Source organism: Pyrgilauda ruficollis, unplaced genomic scaffold, assembly GCF_017590135.1.
Source record: "Pyrgilauda ruficollis isolate IOZ18807 unplaced genomic scaffold, ASM1759013v1 scaffold38, whole genome shotgun sequence".
NCBI lineage: Eukaryota > Metazoa > Chordata > Aves > Passeriformes > Passeridae > Pyrgilauda > Pyrgilauda ruficollis.
Window position 1 is genome coordinate 7,827,822 of NW_024525267.1, and position 18,397 is coordinate 7,846,218.

Genomic DNA, 18,397 nt, shown 5'->3' on the forward strand with positions numbered 1-18,397 from the left:
AAAAACCTTGTTTTGGACTGGTAAAATTGAAACACATGCAATCAATGAGCTCTGGAAAACTAAGCCACAAACATCAGTCCCACAGAGGATCCAAGCCATAGCCAAGACTTCTCAGACAAAAGATTATGCCCTTCTCCCTTAACGTCACTTTCCAATTAGCACTTGATTAGCTGCAGCCAAAAATCAGAGGTCATGATGTGTTTGACACTGACGTGCAAACAGAGAAGACGTTTTGCTGCAGCTCTCCAAGAAGTGATGGAGTTTGCTGTTCCTCTGACCACAAATGAAGTCCACAAGGACAGAGCTCTGCTCCTGGCTCGCCCATGAGCCCAAAGATGGGAGGCACTTCCTTCCTCCAAACGTGTTCACACCCCAACCTTCATTTGAGTCTTGCCTGCCAGACTACTTAGATTAGCTTGTGGCTTCAGGAAACAAATGTGCCTTCACCCTTAAATAAAACAATAAAAAGAAAAAAAGTGTGTTTGGGATGATTCATGGCAGGAAGTGGTCCAGCTGCTGGGACAGATGCGGGAAGCGAGGTCCAACCCGTCCCCACAGCTCCAGCTTCAGAAGGATGTGCCGAAAAGACAGCTTAAGAAAAAGATGGGGGAAGTCATGAGGAAAACAGCGCACTCAAGTTCCTCAGCATACGGGGTCAGACAGCACATCAAGAAAAATCCTTTAATTCAATGTGCCGGGCAGATGTTTCCAGCAGACGTATTTACAGGAAACTCTCATCGGTTCCCTTCAGAGATGTCAGGAGCAGCTTGTGGAAGGGGCACAAAGGTGCCTGCCATGCCCACCACTGCTCACAGGAAGCGATGGCAACCACACAATGCTTCCCAGAACACCACCAGCTCCTGCACAGACCACACAATTTAATGCAAATCCCTACACCATCATCACTAATATCATGGTAAAAAAGCTTCATCTCTGAACACTCCTTTGCCAGAGATGCTGGTTTTAACAAGAAGTGACTCCAGCCAGGCAGCTGGGATCAGCGGGATTCCGGCCAAACAGGAGCTGCCACAAAGCAGCAGCTTCTCCTTCCTGCACAGGTGGCAATTACTGCACTCAGCACCAAGATATCCTTTAAGGCACACAGGTCAACCAGGCGCAACACGTTTGGACGGTAACGTAAGAGCAGAGGAAGGATCCAGCACCCTCCATGGGAGGTGTGGGCACAATAAGCTACTCAAGGGTAATCCAAAGCCCATCAGGTGAACAGTTTTTCCACTGCCATCAGCAGGCCCTGGACTGGCAGTCACCAGCCTTGAATACAAATACCACATCTTCCTAAAATTAAGGTACTAACTAGCACCTGGTATTTCCACAATTTTATTTCACACTCTACAGTCTGTATGCTGTCCCTAAGAAAGAACCAGTTTATACTTACTTGGGGAGGGAAAAAATGCACTTCAGTACTAAAAACTCATTTTGCAGCAGCAGCAAACCAGCTTCCCTTCAAAAACAAAGAGCACACCAAAAAAAAGAATAACATAGAGGAAGATACTTGAAATTAATTTCTTTCATAAGCTATTTTCACCACTGAGCTGCTTCCATCCCTAATCTACCATTAATATTCTGAGTATTTAACCTTTTCCTAATTTCAAATGTTAAAATATAATTAATTCATCATAACCCATCCTAAGAAAACAGTATGCTTCTTTGAGTAATACATGCTCTTTTAGCTGAACTCTTCATCCACCATCAATATTTTAAAGTAGAATTACTTTAGGGTTAATTGTCTACTGAAAAAATACCAAAGAGATCTAAGAGAAAGGTACTTGTCTACTTAGGAAATGCTATTTCTCTGAATGTTTCACTCAGCCTTCTGCAGACCACAGAAGGCTTTAATTCTGTGTGCTAGGACTCCCTCAAGCTGCCCTGTGGTATTATATCAGTCATACAGTTTGTTGAAAAACATGACAACTGTTACACTGCTGCTTATCTCCAAAATGAACAACTTAATTCAGGACAAGAATGATCCTAGAAATTATGTGTGTCTTGATGACTAACTTGGTTTTGTCCTTATTTGTGAGAAGAGAGAAAGAAATGTACTGCTTACAGCATCATCTAAGACAAACATTTACATTCTGCAACCAGTCTCCTATTTACTAAAGAAAGATCAAAAGCTTTGTTGTTTCCCCATCACCACCTCCGCCCCTTGAATTTAACATGACAACAAAATTCTATTTTTCTGGTATCTTATGTAACACTAAGGAAAAAAAATAGCTGGAAAAGTTAGCATTAGCAACTGTGCTTCTAGACTTCTCCACAGGAAACTTCAAGATACCCTTTACTCCTTCTGGTTCCATCCCAGATTCAAGAATGCATTTCACAGAGCCCAAGAAAAGGCAGGTATCAGCTAGATGGCTGTCACCCAACACTGCAGTACACAACCAAGCCACCGTAGAGGGCCCTCACCCTGGTCAGATGACAACCAAAGGTATGTCATTTTGTGACTTCCAACCTTTTCTGCCTAGCTGGCCAATCTGACATTTCTAGAGCTGAAAAATGTGCCTCTGTAACATTTTATTTAACTATAAATACAGTGATTTAATCTGTTGGTATCTGAAGAGCAGATGTTCATACATAGAGAAACTGGGCTTTAAGAAAACAACTGATCAAAATAAACTCTATCCAATGCTCCAGTTACTGCTGACAAACAAGAAAAGAGTCCAAATACTCATTCATACTGCCAGTGCTCAACATGAGAAGTCCCTAAAACTGAGCAGTGGCAGCCACAAGCCCTGCTAAGCCTTGGGATGCTGCTCCCCCAGCAGCAGGGTCAGTGCAGGGAGGAGCTGCTGAGCAGCTGCAAGCTCCAGGCCTGGGAAGATGAGCAATTCCCTCCAGCAGACCTACAGCACTGCATTATGGCATCAGCCCTTGAACGTCCTCCCACTCCCACTGCTCCTTGCTAGCTGGGTGGCATTGTAGAACCTTGCATTTGCTGTTTCCCTCCTGTCCCCATCTTTGCTCTCATGCCAGCGTGGCTTCAGTGCCTGCACTGCCACTCTCACCTGTGCTCCCAGTGAGCTGCTCCAGCCAGCTGCAGGGATGCTACAAGCCTGAAGATCTCAGCCAAAACAGTGGGAATATCCAACAACACAGTGCAGTTTATTAGCAATCTGCTCCACTCAGTGTTCACCTGATTCCATCACAGTGTTACAAACTCCAGTGAATTGAGATTCTCTACTGGATAGAAAAGAACTGATACACCTTTAAACCATATCATGATCTGGGTTATAGAACACTCACAACAACACCTTCCTGACTTCCTTATCCATTTTATCCTGCAGGACAGCTTTTAAAAAAGTTTCAATGTGACCCTGCTCTAAAAACCTGCAGCTACTATCTCAGTACAATAAAGGAATATCATCACATGGAACAGTCAGAATTAGGTATGGCTATTTTTTTCCCGAATTGCTACGTAGAAGCACAAGTTATAACACAAAATATATACAGGTAAAACAAGTCTCTTAGTAGATGCATCTTTTATTAGTAACTTGCAATAAGCCTTGTCTCTTTTGGGCCTTACAGGTTTCTGACAGATGCTGGGATTCTTTTTTTAAACCACAAGAAATAGCACCTTTGCGGTCAAAGCTTACATTTCATGCTGCCCTTGCAATTTAGTGACAGCAAGAAAATTGGTATCTAAGTACCTTTGGGAGAAGGGCAGGGAACAGTGTCTTTTTAAAAAGGCAGGACAGGCCCAACAGCAAGGTTTCAAAAATCCTCCCCCGTCCCTAACCAGTATAAAGTAATAAATTGTCTTGTACAGAGCAAAACAAAAGTCTAGAAACTACAGAAATTTTGCAATGCACAGAGCACACACCACGCAATTCCCATTTATTTCTCAAAGGCTCATCATACCATCGGGTGGAGGGGGAGGCAGGGGGAGAAGTGAGAGAAAGAGAGAAGTTTGCACTTCTGTAATCAACACGCAAAATCAAGTTCCCAGGCTACCAAGTAGTAAAGTTTATCACGCTCCTGAATCTGCAGCAAAAAACAAAAGGCTCTTTTCAGCTTTTAGTTCCAAGCCGACTAAAAAAAAAGTGTTTCTACCCATCTACTCCCAGCATGCTGAAAGAAACACCATCATCTTCTCATCCCATGCCAACCTCAATGCTTTGAACTGGCACAGCAGACCTAAAGTGACAAGTTCACATAGGACCACAGAACACTACTATCCTTTTATTTCAGATAATTTCCATTCTTTTGACAGAGGAAACAGTGGTTATTACAAAACAAAATGTGTAGGCCAGAAATCACTGTCAAAAAAAAATAGATTTGCAGAATATCTTGGTTCTATTAAATGCTTACACAAGAGGCAGCTGAAAGCAAAACTGCAGCTTAAGTTATAATAGAAGCAAAGTAGAGAAAGAGGGAAAATCAGACATAGTCTTTACAAGCAATTTTCTTTCTTTTATGATCTCGTTACTACAGAAACATCTTGTTCTCTTCCCCTATGGAAAAGGAATCATACCTTTTTTTGCACCCCTTAAAAGTCAGTAATGTCAGGCAGCTACAGCCCTACATTACTCTTATCTGGCTTCTGCCTGCTCATCTGCAGCCTTCCCTTCAGTCTGACAGAGGCTGTGACACTGCTATTTCATATACTTGTCAGGATGAATCATAAGTTTCTAGGGAAATAACAGGCAGTACAAAGCCAGAGCCTAAATGAATTGTTATTACAATACTAAAGTGCATCATCAAAATCCAGGCATATGGATTTCCCCCCCTTTCTGCAATTTGCTCAAGGGGCCCTGAAAACTAGTGCTACCTGAAGCAGGGAACAGAGTCATGTTAACAGCACTAATCCTTCTTTTGCAAAAAGGATTGTTATGGTAACAAACACTAGATTCTATTAAAAGAAACATTTCAGATGGTTTTCACTCGGATATTCATTTCCAGCATTTGAATTGCTTTACCAACTGAATTTTATGTGCAGATTTCGTTCTGCATTTGGGTTTTCATTCCTTTTCTTTCTTTGAAAAGGCTGCCCAAAAGAACTCCAAAAAAACGGGAAAAAAGAGCAGTTCTTATGTGTGAGCATCCCTGCATGCTTTGTCACATCTTTCAATTTCAGCAATTCCCAGCTCAAAGCCTGAATGAATTTCCTGCTCTTTGCTCTATGCCAGGCTTCTATGTTATTTGTATTACAAATCAGTAAAACAAACAAACAAAGGCACAAAAGGGGCAGACCAGTGGGGATACACTCATGAAGGCTGGTCCCAGCAGCCTAATCAAGGGGAGAGTCCTGTGATCAAAGACAAGAACACATTTAAAGGGAGGGAAGCGAGGCTGCAGCGCTCACACCGAGCATCTCCAGCCACACTCACAATACTGGGAGCGAGGAACAGCTTCATCCCTGTGAGCCTGTAAGGAAAAAGGCCAATGAGCAGTAAAAGTAGCAGCACAGCAGGACATTGCAGCAGTGCTGACCCAGCACAATAACAAGTTTAATTTTATCAAGGTTAGCTAAGAGTTATTCCCAGTAACACCTAATTGCCCGTGAGGAAAGTGATGACCATGCTGGCCTCGTGCCCATGCTCTGCCTAACTCGAGCCCAGCTCCAAATCCCTATCTTGCCATCTGCTTGTGGGTGCATCCCACATGCCCAGACCCAGGCTCTTCACACAAGAACTCCCCAGTTCCTATGGGATGTGTCAGTCTCCAGGCTGAGCAACCTGGAGCCTGGGAACACTTGGCCCCACTCCGACTGATGCATCCCCAGTGCCCGTGTCACCTGGCAGACCTGCTTCAGGGGCTGCCCAAGGGTACACTCTGTTCCTGTTATCTCAGCAGAATAAAACAGTTCCTGGCCCTGTCCCTGTGATATTTCATCAACTGTGCCAGCAAAACTGTTTGTGGCAATGAACAGAAAACCAAACCAGTAAACTGACCTGTGTTAAAAATAACCTTGTGAAATAAAACAGACTTAATCCAGTCCTGTTTACTGAAGGATTGATGCCTTCTCTTTATCTCTGTAGGGCCAGACCCAGACTAGCTGAGTGCAGAGACCTGTATTCAATTTCTCTGCCCGCTGACAACAATCCAACCCATCCATTTGGCCTCCCATGAGAGCGCCCCATCTACCAGGTGCAGGTCCCTTCTGTCCTGGTAAAGCCCTTCCAGAGCACGTCAAAGGCTCATTCACTCATCCAGCTAAAGAGAACAACCATGTATCTTTAAGATTAATGGCTTAAAAATTCAGATAGTGGTCACTGCTGCAACCGCTTTTTAAATATTTGATACTAAGCTACTTTTCTTTCACCTAGAAAATTTGCTGTTAACTTATCTTCTCAGCACTTACTCATACTTCTTTAAGTATTCATTCCCTCAAAATTGGCCCTTGTATTCTACTAATGCCAAAACAGGCCTCCAAAGCACCCACATAACTTCTCCTGAAGCACATTTTCCATTCCCTGATCCTATGATACCACTCCCTATTTGCATATGCAGCAACTGTCCATTTGAATTAATTTGTTTTAACCACGCTGAAAAATCTGGCATCACAAGTGGTTTCTCTGATTTTCTGCATGCAGTTCCTGGAATTCTGCTTCCCTCACAGGTGGTACTTCTCCTGCTGCCATTTCATTCCCATTATCCATCTAACTGCTACCCACACTTCAACAACAGACTAGAAGCTACACAGCTGATGCAGGGGCAGCACTTAACCTATTGCTAATCTTGCCCATCATCCTCAAGACAGCAGCCTGCTCATTTCTTAACCCTGCTTAATTATTCTTTTCAGCACAGCTCAAGAACTGCTTGCTCATAAAGTCCTTACTGAACTTCACTTACGGTGTCATGTTGGAAAACCACAGTCAATGCTGACATTAAAAGAAAACAAAAGCAAGAAAACCCCAACAAAACCCTTATCTTTTGATTCACCAGCACTGAAGGAATTGGATCACAACTGTTTGAAGTGAAGATAAAGCCCAACTGTTCCTGCAGACAGTGTTCCCACCTCCAACGTGACATTTACATGGCCACACACTGTTACAGATGAGGGAATTTGCTGTGCTGAAAATCAACCCAAACAACAAAAAAAGCTGAATTTTCATTTGGACCAGCTCCCTCATGTAACTCAACAAGCAGCCTCCCAAGCCCCAATGGCAGCAGAATGTGACAGGGGCGAGGTGAAATGCTGTCAGCAGCCACATACACGTGGATCAACTTAAAGAAATGTGAGACTGAAGCCTAAATGGGTCAAAGAGAAAAGTACACACTATCCCTACGCTTCCTCCTGCTTCCCTGCTACTGCTGCCAGCCCTCGCTGCTCCTCCTGTGCAAGGCAGCTTGCACAAAAGTCTGATTACCACAGTTTAAACAAATGCTATCATGCTCATTAGTTATTTGCCTATTAGAATGATTCAGGTCATTTCAGATTCATTTTGGAAGAAAGCAAATATGGGCCTTTTTATATCCAAAAGTTTAGCTAACTGAACTTTTTTTACTCACAGAAGATTTGCAGCTGTTTCAAAGTTGAAACAGCTGGAAAGCTGCACTACTGGCAAGAACTGTGAGCACATGTATGATTAATGTAGCATAACCCTTACCTGTCTCACATTAAGGGAATTGGAAAGAAAAAATTAAAATAACAAGAATTTTTAGACAGTGGTAGCTTTTGAACATGCAAGATTTCCTTCTGAAAGCAGCACCAGTTAGACCTTGCTTTAATCTTCCTCTGTATTGTTTGGGCAGCAATTTTTTTTTTAAATTACATTTTAAAGGACAGTTATTCTTAGAGATTTTTCTATATCTATATACATGTAAACCTTTTCCCTTATCAATTACTTTCCCTTATCAATTACAGTTATCAATTACTGATCAATTACCAGTTGTTACTCTTGTCACAACAAGAAATTGAACATTTCTGCTGTCACACAGCTGATCCAAGCACTACCTTCAACCACCCAAAATCATTTATACATCACTGCAAGGAAAAAAAAAAAAATTGCTCATGACATGATCTGATAGTTTTTAAAAGATCACTTTTACAAAGTTTTAAAAACCTGCAATTCTAGCATTTTGAGAATGATAGAAGCGATTTCATACTTTTACAATTCAACCACCCAAAATCATTTTTACATCATTGCAAGGAAAAAAAAAAATTGCTCATGACATGATCTGATAGTTTTTAAAAGATCACTTTTACAAAGTTTTAAAAACCTGCAATTCTAGCATTTTGAGAATGATAGAAGCGATTAACTACTTTTACAATGTAAAAAGCATTTAATTAAGAAGCAACTGCCATCAATCTACCCAGCTAGAAAAATTCATGAATACACCACAATATAGGAGAAAAACTCCACTGCGTATTGGTAAAAGTTATCAAAATCTTTAAAACAAAAATTTAGAGTGAACACAAAGGGATCAATTGCTGCAGTGGAAAACTTTGCAGATGCGAGCAGCGTATAAATCAGTGCAGTGTTATCTGCTCACTGACAGCCAGCTCTCCTGCCTTCCCTGCAGACCGGGCTGTGGCGAGGCACAGCAGAGTGAAAGCTGACAGGAGCCATTTTTCAGCCTTGCAAACACCACGGAAGCCGACAGGAGCCCCAGGAGTCACAGAGCATCTCACGGAGCAGGAGGATGCAGGAGCTGATGGCATCCCCTGCCAGAACTGCCACTGAGACCAAGGGACAGGGACAGGAGCAGAAGTAATTGAGTTACCACAGCTGAACAATTACCACTTCCCAGCTGCACTGCAGCAGCCATTAGATAAGGTCACACATACTAAGATTGTTTAAAAAAAAAACAAACAAAACCAACCTTCCTGTTTAATCCATATTCCCTGCTATAAAAGCCAGTCCAGCCTTTCCCTTTTCCTGCCAAGAGGCCCCTGTACATCCCTGTGAACCTTCCCTACTTTCCTTGTCCTTTAACACTCACCTTTTATAACATGTCTGAGAATTTACTTCTCCTCAGACACATACAAAACAATTTTCCTCTCCTAGAGTTCAGCCCTGCTCCTCTGCACACCAGTTGTTCTGTCAAAATACAAGTGTCAGTGGTAAGTTATTTCCACTCTCCATCATCCAAGTGTGCAGGCAGGAAGGACCATACAGACAGACACTAATACCCACTCTGCTCTCAGCCTCTACTTAAGGTTGCTGCTGCTTCCTCAGGACTGAAAAAGGCCTGTGAGCCCAAAGCTACTTTCAGGCTCTGATTTTCATTGTGGGGTTTGTTTTTTGGGCTTTGAGGTTTTCTCTCCTTTCTCTTCCCCTGTAATTCCACATACACATCTAACAAAGGGCACTCTCTCCACATCCAGACCCTACCCAGCTGGCAGCCAAAGAAGACACAGTCATTTCCAGAGTAAAAATTTCATAAATATCAACTAATTGGCAAATTTCTTAAATCATCAAAACACATGGAAATACAATGAGAAGGCATCAAGGTAAAAAGATGCAGAGAGAAGTAGTTGAGGGGGTGAAGAAAAAGAGGGAGTTATTAAAGATATCAAAGGGATAAGAGATAAAACTTGATCTAAAAATGGAAGCACAAAGAGAGAACTGAAATCAAGCAGGGAAAGGCACAGAGCTGTTACAAAAGCAAGAAAGACTGTATTAGGGTAATACTTATTTAAAGTATTTTTATATTAAGCTGACGAGTGGTCAAATACTTATTCCTTTATACAGAAGGGATAAGAAACCTGGCAGTTAGGTAAGACAGCATCAATCTTTATCCAGGCTGCAGCTGAAGAATTAAATTCTGCCCTTAGCTTGTCCCTGGCAGCTGAGTCCATCAGCCACAGCATTCATGCAAGCAGAGTGATTGTGCAGGGGCTGCTCCCCTTTCGCACCACGAACTTTAGATCAAAGCTACAGCTGCCCTTGGTAATTGCACCTCTGTCCTGCCCAGAGATGACAGAAGACATTATGGACAGGGCTTCAGTCTCTATTTTGCATTTCCTTCCCTTTTAAACTAAGCATAACTGAAGGTTGCCACACATCTCAGCTAAGCCATGTAGTGAATCAGTGATGCCATTTATCAAGTCGGTCTCTTGTGGTATCTACTTCAGCCTGGAGTTGGAAAGAGATTTATGTTCAAAGACAGAATGCACATATTTCAGGAACAGCCTTGTATTTCTTTAAACAATAACATTTGTGTAAGTAAGATGTACAGACTGTTTCAGTAAGGAATTAAAATTACAATGCCATCTACATATTTCTAGCGAGCTAATGTGGTCCTCCTTAGAAAGTATTTGGCATCTCTGAATAATATTTATCTGTATGTTTGTGATGCCTTCCATTTATATGAGGCTACAATTTATGTATGGTATGTCATACATCAACAACTGTTTGGGATGAGGAAATTCTCACCAGACTTTGGTCTTCTTCTCTGGAGCCCTGATCACCCTAGAATAAAAGATTGAGAGCATGGCTGGGAAATAGAGGGTGGATGTTTAAAGACCCAGAGATTGAACTTAGAACCTTCACCTAATTATCAGCCATGATTTGTTAAGAGGAAAGCAGAAGATCATTAGATCTCTGGAAGATGAGGGAAGTTTAAGCCATAAATAGATATAAGCATGAGTTCATGCTTAAGGGCTAATAACATGAAATTAATGGAAAATGTAAGCACCATGTTAACAGGACCTTACAACAAAATTCACTGGACCTCATAATAGTTTCCCAAGGGAACTGGTGGAAACTCCCACTGCTTGGAACATATGAATCCAGTAAGGGCAAAACACAAGAAAAAGTCATGATATGGAATGATGCTATATAAGAAAAATGGGCTATTATTTACTAGGTCAAAGGAAGTTCTTACGCTTTTGCAAAACTGTAACCCTCAGAGAGAGGCTGCTTTGCATGACAGAATCATTCTGTATTCTGAGTGGTCAGAACAAGGGAAAAAAATCCCTCCACCCTTTCCTCTCCAAGTAGCCACCACTGCTGACTCTACAACAGCCTTCAGCCTGCTCAGTTTGACCCAGAACAGCACAGAGCCACTGTCAGCCACACAGAACAGCCTGACCTGGACAGCAAAGATCCACCTGCTCAAGTTTCTGCCTCTTAAATTTTTTTTTCCAGTCACCACTCCATTCCAGTTTTCCTAAATTAAATATTTATTAAGTATTAAATGGCATTCATTATTTATTAAATATTATATTAACAGCACATCCCACCAAAAAAACACCCAAAAAACCTCAACACTTGTTCATGCAACAAATTCTGAGAAATTTTCTCCATAACCACATCTTCAGATACCAACTTCCTTTGCTCTTCTAGATGATCCACTTACCTCCTGTGTGCCAGCCCTTAGTAGTTAAAGAAAATTTTAGGTAAGCACAACTACATTTTTCTGTTCTTTATGTGCTGAACCTCAAAGATCAATTACAAAAGGGCTTTTTCTGTGCAGCCTGACTCCAAGATAGGATGTGAGATCATCCATTAAACATACATATCCAAGACTAGATGCATTATTAATTCCTTTTCCTCTAGGAAATATGGTATGGTGAAAAATAGCTACCAAAGAACATACTGACTACTAAAGACTTAAACAGAAATCAGTGGATTTATGTGATGATTGCTATGTAGCATCCTAACGGATCTCATTAAAGGAGACATGGATTCTTCTCCCCTGATACTGCCACTGCTCCTACAGGATACTTAGCAAAAGAAAGAGTATTGATTGCAACAAACCCCCAAAATAGTTCTGAGACCAGCTGAGAGGATGATCTATCTGAATTTAATATTGCCCACGTCTGACTACAGACAGGTCTAAATTTCGTAGCATTTTCTGATTGGTGACAGTGCTTAGAAATTTTTTTAAAGTAAGCTGACTATAAAACACAACCTGCCTCAGAGTTTCAATCAGGCAGGTGCTGTGAACACCAAAATGAGCTTTTTCTTTGACTTTGTGGAGCTGTAATCAAAGAAGCTGCCCTAAGGAATTGCTTAACATCAGCATCATCTTGTACCTAACTAACATATTGCTTCAATACAGTCCACAGAGTAAATTCTATTTACTGACCTATTTCAAGATCCACAAAAATAAACAAACACTTCAATCAACTGCCTGCCTCAGACCTGTTTATGCTACAAGCAAGTTCCTCACTGAAGGTCTCAGAAGTTCTATTGCTACATTAATCAGCCTCAAGGACCATGTTTTCCCTCTGCAAAACAATTATAATCTGGCCTTTCCTACCTTTTGTATTCTACTTGAGTGAAATGAAAAGCAGACAGGCTGATGAAATTCTGCCTAGCTTTGTGCAAGATAACCTTACATCCAGGTATCCATGTCCCTGGCAGCTACAACAGCCACAGGACACACCCAAGTTCACATTTCCCTATGCTCAAATGCCATCCTACTGCACTGTCCTACAACAAGAAGCATAGGTGCTGCTTTGTTTAACCCAGCTTTTATTATCTTAAGCACTCAACTCCTACGGAAAGCTGTGCCCCTATGCATGGGAAGCTGAACTTGGCACAACCAAACATTTCTGAGGGCCTCAAATCAGCTGTGGTTTCACCCTCTAGCAACAGTGCCTGTTATCATTTTGGAATCAGAGCACTCAAACTTTAACAACATCTTGTTGCAAGTGGCTGTTATTATGTCATCTCCCTTTTATGCTTTCTGCAGACCGAATCAGGAATGGATATGTGACACAAGGATCCTTCTTAGCTTAACAGGGAGCGAGTGCTCCTGGAGGAGATGGAAAACCACACACGATCCCCTGAGCTGAGCCATGGAGGCAGGTGACAGCCCTTGACTTCTGCTGCAAAATGCAGAGGAGACAATTCATTCCAAATGTACTTTTTTAAGAACTTGATTTTCATTTCCATGTGACTGCTTACATTCCCTTATGCTCCCCTTTTTCTTCTGCTGAAGTTTTCCTAGGATATTGAATTTGGTATGCAATATTCAGTGTCACTGTAATCCCACAACTCAACTTTGCTGGCATGACAAATCAGTGTTTCTCAGAAATCTAAAACAACTTCAAAGCTTTTTTTTCCCCTCTGTGTCGAAGACCTTGATCAACATCAAATTTCCTCTTCTTCTTAAAGCTGGAATCAAACACTGCAATGATCTCAGAATAAAATTTATTATACACGTCAGATCAAAAAGCAAACAGCAATGTTGGGGGTAACAAACTATCCACACATGCAGTAGGAAAACTGTGTACCTGATGGCAAAAAGAGCATCTGAGCACCGCTGTAATCCTGCAAAATGAACATTTGTTTCTATTCCCAGTTCCCCCAGATCTATAATAGGGTGCAAACTACCCTTGAGGAGACCATCTGCCATCAATGCATGGTGGACTCACCATGGACAGAGAACACAAAGAAACAGAAGTATGTTTATGATCCACAGGATGTCTAACAACTTTATTTTGACCAAAGCTACAGATACCCATTTGCTCTCAAGAAAGAAGCTGGCAGCAAGCAAGAGTTAACTTTTAGTATAGGGCCAGCTGGAATAACACAGACCACTCAGACAACAAACGTCACCTCACAAGCACCCTGGATTTGTTCCAAAAATCACTTGAAAAGTGGTATTCTTTCTTGACACACTCAAGGACTGATTCAGCTTGCACCAGAAGCAGTATTTTTTTTTTTCTAGTGCTTGTCAGGAACCATAGTTTCTAAATCTACTTTGAGATGCCTTTGAATAGTCTCAAGATACACATTTTCCCACAGTATCACTAAGCAACCTTGTAAATTATTTTTCTTAGTATTTAAGTTTAAAAACAAGATTTAATGTAGCTAAATATGTCAGATTATTTCTCCACCTCCTACCTTCTAAAAAGAAACCTTTAGATATAGAAATATTTTTTAAGGTGGAAAGGGACCGTATTTGCAAAGCTATTCACCCACATTAGTACTGCTGTGAAATCACTTACAAGATTTCTGCTGACATTCAATAATTTTATTTCTAGCTATTTTCCCTTTGCTTTCACAATGAGGGAGCAAGCAAACATAACACCTGCTTGGATTTGGCAAGTTGCATGGGGCTGAGGATAATAAGGCAACCCCTCTAAAATCTCCTAATTTATAGATGCTGATTTGCTGACAATGAGAGGACAGCTTCATCCTCACCTTTGAAAATGAGGATGAATTTGGATTAGCAAATTGTGAGGATTCATCTCACATTTAAAATGGAGGTGGTAATTAGAGAGGAGTGAATGATAAATTAAGAGCTATTAGTGATTTACTGCATTTTCTATAAAGTCTGTTTTCCTCTCTCCACTCCACAGCAAACGCAGAGTAAAAAGCAGGAGAGGACACACAAAAACCTCAGCCTGAAGACTAGATTCAACTGGACCAGCTAGGCCTGTACTTTGCATCATTTTATTTTTTGTAAGAGAACTTTCCCTATCCTTCTTGGATTAGAAGAAATCTACTTTTTTCTTTCATAATAAATCAGGTGAAATAGCAGAAGGTGAAGTTGCTGGGGGCAGTTGAAAGGGGAAATCCAACATCCATCCCACCACCACCCCTTGCACCAGCTCCCAGTGCTCTGAAGATTTGGTGCTGAGACACAACCCAAGGAAAAAGACAAACAATCCATCTTCTACAGGCATCAGCCAGAGCAAGAAAGAGAAGTGAGAGAAGCCTTGGCAAGAAGTGCAGCCACAAGCCCTGAGTGAAGCTCATCAGTAACACAAAACTTCTATGCTGTGTCTAAGGTTATAGAAACATCATGGGATCACAGAATGGCTTGGGCTGGAAGGGACCTTAAAGAGAATCAAGCTCCAACCCCTGTGCCATGGGCAGGGACACCAGACCACGCTGCTCCAAGCACCATGCAGCCTGGCCTTGAACCCTTCCAGGGGCAGCCACAACTTCTCCAAGAAGCATCAGCCACTGTCTCATCACTCTAAAAGGGAAGAATTCCTTCCTAATATCTAATCTAAAGCTAACCTCCTTCAGCTTAAAGCTCCTTGTCCTGTCACTGCATGCCACGAGCAAAGACATCCATCTCCTAATCTAATTTACAAATTGTCTTTTCCCATGTAGAAGTATTTCTATGCACCTGAGCTTGCACATATATGCACACGTGCCCAATGGAACCAGAAATGCATCAGCTGGCTCTGCCAAACTGTGGAAATAAGTACCAGGATGACTTTTAAGGATGATCTCCCATGCTTTAGCACCTGTGCAAACCCATGAGAGTGTAGCTAGAAACCACAACATTTATATCTCCCTTTTAGACAAGATAATGTGATGCTTTCTAAAAAGGAAGGACATTGACAGTGGCTTTGTCTTATACATCAATTTTGTAAGGACAGGAAATAAGCAACCTCAGGTTCCTTAGTTCTGTATTGTTACCAAAAAAACCCTCAACCCTCAGACCAGACCTAATGACCAGTGTCTGCAGAGCAACTCATTCTCAGAAATTTATCTCAAGTGGATGGAATACAAAGCAAAGTAGCAAATTCATGATTCCTACCATAAAAATGCACACAGTGCTTTCCCTGACTACTGATTTATAAGAGCAATCAAGAAGCATATCTGATATATATATATATATGTAAAAAATATCAAGATACAATGGAAATCAATACTAATCAATACATTCTCTCTGTGGAATGACAGCCATACAGGAGAAGGTGTGGGTATAATTCCTGCACATCTTAAGTGATTCCACAAACACAGAAACTCAGAAACTGGAGCTGTGACCCTAATCTGCTTTCTTAATATTACACATTTCATAATACACTACCCAAAAGTACAAATAATCAACTGAGTGACATTAGGGCACACAAAGGAAGAGTATACAGCTTTGTTCTAAAAATCTCATTTCTAATTGATTTTATTAAAAATCCATTTACATGCTCATTGACATAATATAACTTCTCAGGGTGTCACACATTTGGATATAATTAGCCACTTGTTTTGTTTGCATTCAGTGCTAATGACCTTCCTTTGAAGAAAGATCCATGTTTGATTTTTCCATTGTTCAAACTTAAGAGAAGCCTCTTTGTGTTGAAAACGCAGGAATCCTCTGAACTGACATTAAACACCTAAGCAATCAATGGCCTTTCCAATTAATTTTCACTGTGTTTGTTTGGGACAGCTTTGTTGTAACAGCATGAAGGCTTTAAATCTTGGTGATTAAAGCCATCTTCTAGGTACATACTTGGTGTCCCAAGCAGTAATGCCAAGCAAATACAGCTCCTGCTGACAGCCAGGGCAGGTTTACACAGCATGGATCAAAATCAGGCTTAAGTATGCTAAACCCAGCTTGCCACACTGGAGCCTGGGTTTCAGGAGACCATGCTGTACTTCTCTCTCTGTTTAAGTGTCATTTGTTTTTAATGTCTATTAGAAAACAAAGTTAAAAGAAAAATCACTGTGTAGGAAATAATAGCATTCATTTTTCAAGTGTTTCATTCTTAATGTACGAAATTACATCTAAAATTACAGCAATAATAATGCCTTCAGGAGGGGCATGCATTTGAGAACTCTTCCCCCCTCCTGCAATTACTTAAACTTCTTTCATTTCTATCTACATGTTTAGCACTACTTAGGTTTAGTCTAAGCAGCACACTACTTAGCTGTTTTTATTGTCCAAAATGATTCAACTATTTGAGTACAAAGAGGGGGAAAACATCTTCCTCTAAAGGAAGAGTTTGCAACTTTAAACTCATTATTTCCCATTCCACATTTAACCATAAACAACCAGTTCTGCAAAGCCTTAGGAAAAAAGCAACTTTCTTTACAACTCTAATTACTTTACAACTACTGAGGGGAAAAAAAATTACTACATTTTATATGTATGTTGCAAAGTTTTTTTTCTAAATAAGAGTAAAAGCATTACATTTACTGAAGACATTGAAAAGAAATTGTGCATTAGGAGCCTGGATTTCTTTTTTTAAAGAGAGTCTTTCCAGAGGAGACTGGAGTTCTTGCCCTTCCAAATTCTCCAGGTTAAATTACATCTCATTCATGAAACAGGTTCCATGTCCAGCTTATGAAGACATCACTGCTCAGCATTTCACCTTTGCTAAAACATTCAATATTTGCATATTACACTCCTTCATTCCTTATTGCAAGCCTTCATAATCTTAGCACCCAAGAAGGAATCACACTGGCTACAACCCAGACATGGTCCCACACAGCCAGCATCCAACCTCCTAAATTATCCCACATAACATTTTTACATCAAACATGGTCACAAACCATGTGAGAGAAAATTCTGCTCTGAGCAGCTCTCACAAGAGCAAACCCAAAATTATCAGGAAAGGCTCTACTTTAAAGACATGGTTAAAGAAAGAAATTCTCTTTCTCACCACTCCTCCCATGAAATTACACTTGAATAAGTATGGCAATGGCAGAATCGAAACTTATTTTCATGTTTTGAGCAGGGTGAAACAGCACCACCTGGTGATTGAGGCTGTACAGGATTTTGAAAACATCCACTAAGTTAAGGCATAGTAATCAGCACAGAAGAACAGCTTTTAAGTCTGGTTGGGTATAATTTGGCTTTTTTTTTCCATTAAAAATACATACAATTTTTACGAGCAAATGGTAAAATTTTGTGATTCTGTTGAAAAATTAATCAAACTCCTCAGACCTAACATCAGCTGACTTCTGATGGTGTAAGGAAAACTCTTGACATAGGAACACTCAGTTTAGTAAAATACAGTAACTGGTAATTCAAATGTTTGAACATATTAGGTTAACCAAATGATTGTTTAAAGGTTTGCTTGGTAGTTTAGACAGATAGAAAAGCCACCTCAGAGCCAGAAACAGTCAAGCCTGGGTTACTAAAATACTTGAAAAATATCAAACTGGATGTCATGTATGCTGTATTTTCTAAACTGATTAATATATAAACAGAATTAGCATCTTGGTCCTAAAATGCATCACAAATTTTACTGCTGCTCAATCGAAGCATCACAGAACATCTAATACACACTGCTGGAAAAAATCCTTAGGGATCCTGAAATGAAAATGTACTCCCCAAAGATGTCATGAGCGACAAGAATTCTATTAGAGCTGAGCATTTCTTCTTCATCACTCCTTTTAAGTTGTGACTAAATTAGCACAGCCTGCACACTCCGGGGTGTGTGCTGGGAGGAGGGAGGGGGAGAAAACGGAAGATATCAAGGCCTGAGGCACTTCAAGCGGAGAGCATCCATCTGCCAGCAGCAGTCAATGAACAGAACATTGCTAAAAGTCTTCCCACTCACATTAAGTCAAGCCAAAAGAACAGAAAACACCTTCCTTCACTCTGACTGTGCAGGACTGAACGTAACAGGACAGTGGGTTATAAATAAATGTTTAAAAAACACTAAGAGAAAAAAGAAGAAGAGAGAGAAGCTCACTACGCAGCTCTGCGTTCAGCCTCTCGTGCTGCAGAACGGGTTTAGGAGGCTCCTGCTCATCTCTGCGTCACCCATTCCCTCCTCCAATCTATGGTG

The 18,397-nt window shown here is 40.9% G+C and overlaps 1 protein-coding gene across 1 annotated transcript in view; it reads right to left on the reverse strand.

Moving 5' to 3' along the window:
* BRF1 (BRF1 RNA polymerase III transcription initiation factor subunit) overlaps positions 1–18,397 on the reverse strand; it is a 186,767-nt gene that overhangs the window by 129,652 nt on the left and 38,718 nt on the right. The window lies entirely within an intron of this gene.